General features: G+C 37.1%; 1 long non-coding RNA gene across 1 annotated transcript; it reads right to left on the bottom strand.

Moving 5' to 3' along the window:
- Nucleotides 1–7,148: 7,148 nt before the first annotated feature.
- Nucleotides 7,149–10,448, bottom strand: LOC114304251 (uncharacterized). Its single transcript, XR_014335981.1, has 4 exons — nucleotides 9,249–10,448; nucleotides 8,286–8,490; nucleotides 8,063–8,167; nucleotides 7,149–7,432 (listed from the first exon to the last, which is right to left on the bottom strand). It is a non-coding gene; the product is annotated as an uncharacterized LOC114304251 (long non-coding RNA).
- Nucleotides 10,449–10,935: the final 487 nt, after the last annotated feature.

The raw sequence follows: 10,935 nt of genomic DNA, 5'->3' as shown, positions 1-10,935 counted from the left end.
GAAGTTTGTGATGCTAATGCATTCTAAGTTGCCTATCCGTTCGAGCGGACATTACCCCACTCGAGCAGAGAATCCTTGGTTCCAGCAGTTTTGGTCGCCTGTAAAAGTACTGAGATGTGTGATTTCGCGCTCGAGCGGGTTCTCTAGAGCTCAAGTGTACCTCTGTTATATCACGCGCATATTTTGCTAAAGCCGCTCGAGCGGGCTGTTGGGCGCTCGAGCGGAGATCGCGGGATAGATTCTATAAATTCACGTGTTGGGTCAAATTTTAGGATTACTACTCCAGATCTCCTTCTTGGGTTCTAAGGTTTATATCTGGGGATATTTTGCTAGTTTTCTTTGATGTTTTGATTGAGTATTCAACTCATGGTTTAAAGAGAGTACATCAAAGGTTTTGTTTGTTCTACAAACGAGAGAGTTGTTCTTCGGTGGATTCTGAAGAATTTGAGCCTGAAGCTTTGGTGGATTCCGGGGTGGCTCATCGTAAAGACAATTCCGAGGTGAAGACGGGTTGGAAGAGGCACATAGAGGTTGGTTCAATTAGGCGTGGATTCGCTAGGTAATTGAGAGTATACCTGTGTAATTCCTTTAAATCTTCTTAGTGGATTGTTTTGTGGCTGATGCCCGTGGTTTTTTATCACAGTTGGAGGTGTCCAATTGTGGTTTTTCCACGTAAAATCGTTGTGTCTCTGTGTCTTGATTGTTTGATTGGGACTATTATATTCTGCTTAAAATTGATACATAATCATAAATCAACATCTAGGAGGTTTCTAGATTTTTCAATTGGTATCAGAGCGGGTTGCTCTATTTTTTTTGTTTTACAAATCTATTAGAACGAGATCTTGTTTGATTTGTGATAATGGATTCAATTCGTGAGGAAAATTCTATGGTCCGACCACCCTTACTTGACGGATCCAATTATTCTTTTTGGAAAGCTCGGATGAGATCGTTTTTAAAATCTATTGATGAAAAATTTTGGCAATCTGTCATGAATGGGTGGACCGAGCCAACAATTATTATTGATGGAGTAACTTTCCCCAAACCAATTGATAAGTGGGACACAACTGATTACCAAAATAGTAGCTGGAATAGTAAAGCTATCAATTCTCTCTTTTGCGCTGTCACACCTGAAGAGTTTAGTCGTATTTGCAATTGTGAAGTCGCAAAAGAGGCTTGGGATATCTTACAAACTATTCATGAGGGCACTCTTTCGGTTAAACGTTCAAAACTTCAAAGGCTCATGTCTAGTTTCGAAAACCTTTCAATGAAAGATAGTGAGACCTTTGATGAATTTTATGTGAAGTTGAGTGACATTGTAAATTCCAGCTTCAATTTAGGTGAAAAAATTCCAGAATCCAAAGTTGTGGGAAAAATTTTGAGATCCTTACCCGATCGGTTCCAACCAAAAGTTACGGCTATTGAGGAGGCTCAAGATGTTGACAATCTCAAGCTGGATCAGTTGGTTGGAAATCTCCAAACTTATGAGGCACACAGGAATTTCAAAAAGAAACAAAAAGATATTACTTTTAGAAGTGCTCATAGAGTTGGAGAGGATTCTGATGAGGATTGTGAGATAGATTCCAAGATTACGGCTGCTTTTGTTAAACAATTTAAAAAATCTTTTTTGAAAAAGAATCCTAATCTTTTGGAATCTACTCATACTCATAAATCTAAAGACAAAGATAAACTCAAAATTAATTCTATAGCCAAGAAGGAGAAATGAAAGATACAAGGGAACTCTGATAGACTCCAATGCTATGAATGCCAAGGATTTGGCCACTTTGCTCAAGAATGCCCCACTCGGTTGAGGAAGAAGAAAGCCCTCGCTATCACTTGGGATGATGAATCAGAATCTGATAAAGATGAAAGTGACAATGAAGATCAAGGTGAAGAGGGACATAAACAATTCCTTGCTTTCATGGCGGCTTCTGAAACTGAAGGACGAACAGAGTATCCGAAGAGCCCGGTTGAGAATGCCACTGATGATGAATCCTCGGGAAGTGATGATGAAGAGCTTGAGCAAGCTTATGAAAAGTTGTATAAGGAATCTCTTAAGTTGTCCAAATTGAATGACAAACTCACTATGAAATTCAAAGCATGTGAAAGTGAGAATGTCAAACTTAAGGAGAAGATTTCCGAGGCCAGGATTAATGCCATCAAGGTAGCTGATGATCGACAAGTTCTTTGTGCAAAACTGTGGACTTGTGAGACAGAGACTGCAAACCCATGCCATATATGAAGAAAAGATTGAATCTCTCGAGATGTCACAAGTTGCTTTGGAATAACTAATGATCAAGAAAGAGGAAAAGCTCAAGTGTGCCATGGTTACCATTGGTCTTTGGAACAAAGGATCAAAGACTTTGGACAATATCATTGGGTCTCAACAAATCTGTTCTGACAAGAGTGGCATTGGCTTTGGTGGTAAGAAAGAGCAAAAACAGAGTGCTTCAACATCTCATGATACAAGAACTCAAGGAAAGGGAGAACAAAAAATTCAACATAAGGATGGACTTCTCAAACTTCCTAGAGTTGGTAAGGTAAAAGAAAAGAAGGTACACCCTGTTTTTATTTGTCATCATTGTGGTATGCATGGTCATATTCGCCCTTATTGTTATAAGTTGCATGGGAGAGTGTCTTTGCCTAGACCTAAAAATTGGAAGTTGGAAGCCAAGTCGAGACGGGTTCTCATTGCAGGGGAAAGGAGCCACAATGTCAAGACACCACCCAAGAACCACAATTCTCACAACTTTGTTCGTACTAAAGCAGTTTGGATGAGAAAACTTGATTTGTGTTAATTTGTTTTGTCATTTTTTTTTTGGGTTTCTGTGTGTTTTTTTTGTCATCACATGGGTGCTTGTTCATTTTTTTGTCTTGCTTTATTTAAGAAAAAAAAAATCCCAAAAAGATTTTCTTAGTATGGTTTTGCAAGCTTGAAATTTTTGAGTGGTCCTTGGTGCATATTGGAATTAATGAGAATATCCATTACATGTTAATATATGTGTGCTTTCTGTGGTCATTACTCGTTTTGGAGTGTGTGTTTTTTGATTAGTATGTCTCATTCTGTACACACTCTTAGATTAGCAAATTTTGGAGTCTTCCGCCTTAGTGATTATTTTTTCTCTATGGACTTCTGTCATTGATCTTTTGCGTTTATAGAGCAATTGACCTATACTAGCATATCATGGGTGATGTTGAGTCTCTTAACCACCTACCATCTTTTTGCATCTCCATGGCTTTCCCCTCGATTCTTTGTAGTCCAGCCATGAGGAAAATGCTACCTCAGAGTCACCAACCAGGCCATCCTTATTATTTCCATGCTTCTCTGGTTCGGTTTCCATACTCTTGAGCGTGTCAGCCGCCAATGAGTGTGGAAAAGAAAAAGAAAAAGAAAAATAAAAAGAAAAAGAAAGAAAAGAAAGAAAAAAAAATTCATTCATTGAGGGGGAGCCTCCGCCTTTACTCACCAAATACCCCTTGATTCCTAGTGGTTTGACTTTTCTTTATTATGCTTAGATTCTCTTGTCGGAGGTCCAACTTTCAGATCACTACTAGGATTGAATCTTGTGTTTGTCGAACTCCAAGAGTCACACACACACTTTATCATGGGATCTATGCTTTTCACATAATGCATCACTTTCTTTCATGAGGAATTTTCTACATATTGTGCACATTGTGTTCACTAGTAATTGTACTTCTTGGATAATCTTGTGTGTTTTAAGGTACAAATCTGAGATTTCTTGCTTGCTCCACTATATTTTTTTTTATCTTTTTCTTCTTGTTCACAGTTTTCAGTGTTTGTGGTTGCTTTTAGTGAGGGAGAGTTTGGTTCATCTTGATTTGGGTTGGTAAGGGAGTTTGGTTTATCATTGCAAGAGTTTGTTAGCATGAACACTTTGATTTGATTGGTAAGGGAGATTGGCTATAGTTGTTCTGCATGTTTCTATGTTTGCTAATTATTTCCTTCTTGCATGTTCTTGGTATTTACATCGTCATATCATTGCTTGGGTTGGTTTATGATCTTGCTTTTGTTATTTGAGAGTTGTTGTTCATGAGTCTTAGTTTTCATCTATTCATGTTTTCCATCTTGTGTTTCAAGATAATCGTGTCCTATGTCTATTGTTTTTTTTATATACTCTTGTGGGACTAATAGTTGTTTTGGAGATTGTGGCACTAATAACTGTTTTGCAGATCATGCCCTTGAGAAAGAAGTTGGCTTTTGTTGGCTGTAATGGGTTGGGGTGATTAGGATATTATTTGTTAGGTGTGTTTTGTCACGGCATTGCCAAAGGGGGAGATTGTTAGGTTTTATTCTTGGCAACCCCGTTTGACAAAACTTCTTTCCGTTGTTTATATTTTCGCACTTTTATTTCAGTAAGGCTATGAGTGTTCAGATGCGAATCCAACCCGAATTGTGCCTTTCAGAGAAGTTTGTGATGCTAATGCATTCCAAGTTGCCTATCCGCTTGAGCGGTCATTACCCCGCTCGAGCGGAGAATCCTTTGTTCCAGCAGTTTTGGTCGCCTGTAAAAGTACTGAGATGTGTGATTTCGCGCTCGAGCGGGTTCTCTAGCGCTCGAGTGTACCTCTGTTATATCGCGCGCATATTTTGCTGAAGCCGCTTGAGCGGGCTGTTGGGCGCTCGAGCAGAGATCGCGGGACAGATTCTATAAATTCGCGTGTTGGGTCAGATTTTAGGATTACTACTCCAGATCTTCTTCTTGGGTTCTAAGATTTATATCTGGGGATATTTTGCTAGTTTTCTTTGATGTTTTTATTGAGTATTCAACTCATGGTTTAAAGAGAGTACATCAAAGGTTTTGTTTGTTCTACAAACGAGAGAGTTATTCTTCGGTGGATTCTGAAGAATTCAAGCCTGAAGCTTTGGTGGATTCCGGGGTGGCTCATCGTAAAGACAATTCCGAGGTGAAGACGGGTTGGAAGAGGCACATAGAGGTTGGTTCAATTAGGTGTGGATTCGCTAGGTAATTGAGAGTATACCTGTGCAATTCCTTTAATCTTCTTAGTGGATTGTTTTGTGGCTGATGCCCGTGGTTTTTTTATCACAGTTGGAGGTGTCCAATTGTGGTTTTTTCACGTAAAATCATTGTGTCTCTGTGTCTTGATTGTTTGATTGGGACTGTTATATTCTGCTTAAAATTGATACATAATCACAGATCAACATCTAGGAGGTTTCTAGATTTTTCAGGAATGAAATGAGAGTGAGAATGAATTACAAGGTTAAATGGAATGGAATGTCCATTCTCATTCCATTGTTTGGTTGCCAACATGGAATGATATAGAAATATGGTAATAATTCTCATTCTTATATTTGGCTATGCCTATTATCTCATGGAATGGAATAAGTTTTTATTATTTATTTATTTATTTTAACAAGCTAGTAACAAATAAATTAAAATTTTGTATAAATCATGATAATGTTGATAGTTGTGGAAGCGATGGTGTGAGTTGTAATAGTGGTGGTGGTGGTGGTGGTGGTGGTGGTGGTGATAGCAATGATAGTATAATGGTGGTAGTAGGTTGTTGTGGTCTTAGTGGTGGTGGTATTATGGCTGCGATGGTGGTGGCAGTAACGGCAGCCTATGATAGTAGAGTGGTGGTTCTCTGATGGTGATGATGGTGGTGTGATGTTTATGAAGGTGGTAGTAGTAGTGGTAAGGTAGTGGTTGTGGCGGCAGATGCAGTAGTAGTAGTAGTAGTAGTGGAAGCAGTGGTCGTATGGTGGTGTGGTGGTTAAGGTGGTGACGGTGGGGATGGTGGTAATGGTGTTGTAATGGCAATAGGGTAGCAATGATAGTGGCAGTGGTAGGAGCTAAATAATAATATATTTTTTAAGTGTCAATAACAAAAAAATAATAATTAGTGTGTTTAGTTTCATTTTTCTGAATTCAATTTTATGAAAATCGAGTTTTTTATTTTTTCGTGTTTTTTTGTTTTTCGTGAATATTTTTAAAATTTTAAGTAATTTTTTTACTTTTTTAGATGCACCACCTTACTTAGATGTATATAAAATAGTAAAATATTTGTGAAAAAATATTTAAAAAAATTAATAAATACACAAAAATATGAAAATGTATTGAATTTTCGTATTTTTTTCATATTTTTTGGTATTTAGTGTATTTTTTAAAGATTTTTTTTCACAAATATTATATTTTTAAAGTGTATTTATGTTAGGTGTGTCTAAAATTTTTTAAAAAATGCTTAAAATATAAAAAAAAATTCATTGAAAACATTAAAATATGAAAAATAAAAAAGTAGAAGTTTCTGAAAACTGGAACCAAACAAGCTGATTATAATTTTTCTTTTTATTAATTTCATGACAGAATGGAATGGTCATTTCTTAAGTTGAAAGAATGAATAGGCATTTTCACATTTGGTTGGAATAGTCATTATAATGGAATAATTTTTCACTTAGATAAGGCTTACTGACATCCCTTAAATAAGTTTAAGTTTTAATTTTTTTTTGGGTCACATCAATCAACATATTCTTTCTATTTTTCTACACATTTTTTTATAAAAAGTCAAAAAGTACACTTATTTAGAACATCCCAAACAATTGCAAAGTTGTAATGGGCATTCCATTGCACCCCATTCCATCTAGGAATGGCAACGGGGCGGGGCGGGGCGGGACCGGGGACTATCCCCCCATCCCCGATCCCTGAAAGTAATACTCCCCCCCGTCCCCGTCCCCGATCCCCGACGGGGACCCCTATCCTGGCCCCATCCCCGCCCCCGATCGGGGATCCTCGACCCCGAATAATCCCCGAATTTTTTTTTTATATATGTAAAAATCTATAAACATCAATAAATTCTCAACCACCCTTCATTGCTGGATGTATAAATTTTGGAATTTATCAGTTGGAATATCAACCCTAATAGCTTCATTTTTTTTAATTAATTAGAACTGTAGCAATATCCATCAGTTGGAATATGATTTTTTTAATTAATTAGATCAATAAATGTCAATAAACATCCATTTAAAAAACATCATCTGTAGCAACATCCATAAATGAAGCTATCATCAATAAATTTGTAGCAACATCCATAAATCTGTAGCAACATCAATAAATCTGTAGCAACATCCATTTAAATCAATAAATATCAATAAACATCTTGTAGCAAAACATCAATAAACATTAATTCAGCAGCCCATACATACACAACCCACACACAAAGCATCCTGTAGCAACAAAATAACACAACCAAAACATGTGTCCAGTAGCACACAAGAAAATTCAACAAGTAGCAAAGAGAATAATTAATCCCAAGCACAACCCGCAAGGGATAGGTTACCCAAAAATTGAAATTAAAAATAAAAATAAAAATATCCATTACAACATAAAAAAGCAAATCCATTGTTTCTTCAAACCCATACAAACCACACAACTTCCATCATCTCCTTCAACTTGAACTCCTGTTAAATAACAAAAGGAAAATAAATAAATAATTAATACTAATAATAAAATGTAAAAAATGTTAATTACAATAAAAAAGATGACAACTAAGAAGTGTTGTGATGCATAAAAACATCAAAGTTTATTTAGTAATATTGGCTGTAAGAGGGCCTTTTTTTTAAAATTTTTTTTTATGTAGTTAAAAAAAAAAAAACACAATCTTTTCTCTTATTTTCTTCTCTCTCTTAACTTGACAAATTATTTCTTTTCTTTTCTATTCTAGCTTGCCAAACATAGTGTAAAACTAGCTTTACTTTACTGAAACATAGCCAATTTTGTAGAAACTTTCCCATTCTTCATAACAATCTATGGAGACTAAGATTAACATGAATAAGCTCCATATGCAAGGAAGCAATAGAATCAAAATACCAAATAATTTACATTTCTGGAGACTAAGATTTGATAAATTTTTCTTAAACTCTGCAATCAATCAGTGCTATTTCATGGATAAGTGAAATTGAATTAAATCTGGTTTCATGAACATGTGCAGGAGAATAAAACAAGGCTAGTAGTACAAGTCAAGAACAATTCTAATTGACCAAATAATTTGATAATCAGAATAAGGGTCCATCTTTTCCATGAAAGCAAACCTGTACACAACCCCTGTGAAGAGCACCACCTCCAAGATACTTGTTAGCAAAATCCACTTCAAGAGCTTCACAAGATTGATCTTATATCAAGCCAGACCTGTAAATCTACAACAACAACAAAGATGAAAAACATCATATCCTTGCAGTAACCATTGAAAGTTGGGTTACTAAACCAACAAAAATGTACACACAAATTAAACAAGTATATATGTTCCTTTGTTACCTTGAAACGACAGAGAGGAATAGAAGATGTGCTCCAAAAATCAGCCTTTGGATAAGAAACACAAGGAAAGCTATTTTCCAAAGGAAGTACTTTACGCTCAAAGGAGACAACACCCACAGGCATACAAGAACATATCCTCTCAAAATAGTGTGTGATGCATTTTATTTTATTCTCTTGTATTTCATTATGACTGTCATAGAGACTCCTGCAGACACATGAATATGAAATGAACCTATTTTCCTGATACGAGAAGAAAGAAATTGATCGATTCATATATGAAAGCACAAAACTCATATATGAATCAACAAAGCCAAATAAATACTGCACCTTTCTTAGTTTATATAGATGACCAATGCATGTTCTTAATAAAATTTTAAACATTCAGGTAAAACATCATCATTTAACAATATTGCGAACAGCTACTCTCTTTTTTTTTTCCTTCAAAAAATAAGTATAACCTTCTTCCCTATCAAACTATACAAAATAGCCAAAAACAACACTTAAGCCTATATAGAGACTGCTCTACTCCAATCTTAATACCAAAAACAACACTTAATACCAAATAATTTCCAAAATAAGCTCCATAAATGTAAATCTACAGATTAGCTAACCAATCTTTGTTCCATATCTTGATCAAGATCAAAATTCAAAGCATTCAGAAGATTAGAGAGGCTCCTAATCCAACTGATTAACAATATAAAATAGATCAAAATCTGGGAAACCAGATCTATATTGTAAAAAATATAAAATAGATTCAAAGACAAAAAAAACAGATTCAAAGACTCCTAATCTAGCTGAAGAAGGTTCAATATAAAATAGATTCAAAAAAAAAAATAGATCTATATATATCCAGGGACAGATCTATAAAATAAATTTTAAAAAAAACAGATCTATAAAATAGATTAAAAAAAAACACAAATCCAGCTGTGAGAGAGAGAGAGAGAGAGAGAGAGAGAGAGATACCTAAACAGAGATGGGAGGCGCAGTGGTGACGGAGGGAGGATCGTCGGTGACGGAGGGAGGATCGCCGGTGACGGAAGGAGGCGTGGCGATGACGAAGGGAAGAAAGAGGGACAGACCAGTGGCGAGAGAGAGAGAGAGGATCGGTGTGAGTGTGAGAGGCTTTGAGTATGTGTGTCTGTGAAACCCTAACAAAGACAAGCATATGCATATATATATATATCCAGGGACAAAAGGGTCATTTTACGTCAGGGACCATGCGGGGCGGGGCGGGGCGGGGCCAGGTCCGGTTCTGAAACACATATCCCCGTCCCCGGCCCGGATATCATTGGGGATGGATTTTTGAATACCGTCCCCGGCCTGTAGGGGATATTTTTCGGTGAATAACCGCTGAATTCGGGGTCGGGGGGTCGGGTCACCGTTGGGCTGGTTTCAAATTGCCATCCCTAGCCGGGGCGGGGCCGGGGATCACACTCCCCGTCCTCGATCCCCGATGGTAGAAATTTCTCCGTCCCCGGCCCCAATCCCCGACGGGAAGCCTATCACCGCCCTCGCCCCTTAACGAGGATCGGGTTTTCCCGACCCTGAAAATTCCCTGGCCAAAATTAAAAAAGAAAAGAAAAAACAACAACAACAACAACAATAACAACAACATCATCTATATTTAACAACAGATCAAATATGTACAACAACAAATATGTAGAACAGATTAAAAAAACAGATCAAGTTTAATGATCAGATCAACAACAACAACAACATCTAACTTTTTTTATCTGTCGAACCAATAATCAGATCAGATCAGTTCAAGAAACAACATCTATTTTTTTTTCATCATCATCATCATCAACAACAATCAACTTAAAAAAAAAAAAAAAGATCTGAAATTGTTATGTACTTGCACACACGGATCAGATCAGAGAAAGAGAGAGAGATGAGGTAGGAAGGTGGTGATGGTGGATCTGGATCTTGCACACACGGAACAAATCAGATCTCATGGCCAATGGTAGTGGTGGATCTGGATCTTGCGGTTGAGCTCCAGCGACTGAGCGTGTTCGAAGTAGAGATGAGGTCGTGGAGGAGAAGAGGATGTTGCGGCTACAAAGGGAAGTGATGGTCGAATACGGGAGTGGTGGTCGACGACGGCGAGAACAAAGATAAAGGGCATGAAGAAAGAGAGAGAGAGAGAGAGAGAGAGAGAGAGAGAGAGAGCGCTGACTGAGAGAGACTTGAGTGTGAGGGTTCATTTACATATATATATATATATATATAAGGGATACTATAGTAATTTCACTTCGAGGACAAATGGGGACGGGGACGGGACGGCCCGGGGCTGGGACATTTATCCCCGACCCCGACCCGAAACTGATTGGGGATTAATTTTTGAATACCATCTCCGTCCTGTTGGAGATATTTTTCGAGAAAAAACCGTTCAAATTGGGGTCGGAGGGTCGGGTTCCATCGGGCCGGGTTTAAATTGCCATCCCTAATTCCATCATACCAAATGTGCTCTAAGGATTTGTTTGGCATAAACTAAATAAGTGCACTTATTTATGTCACATCACTTCCATATTTTTCTGTACATTTTTTTATAAAAAGTCAAACAGTATACTTATTTAGATTATCTCAAATAACTCTTAAGACCTCATCTGACAACACAATTTTTAAACTTAAAAATTAAAAAATTATTAAA

Source organism: Camellia sinensis, chromosome 7 (genome assembly GCF_055761805.1).
Source record: "Camellia sinensis isolate YWXY chromosome 7, ASM5576180v1, whole genome shotgun sequence".
Classification (NCBI taxonomy): domain Eukaryota; kingdom Viridiplantae; phylum Streptophyta; class Magnoliopsida; order Ericales; family Theaceae; genus Camellia; species Camellia sinensis.
The sequence above is the reverse complement of the archived record's forward strand: the minus strand, read 5'-3'. Positions and strand labels throughout refer to the sequence as shown.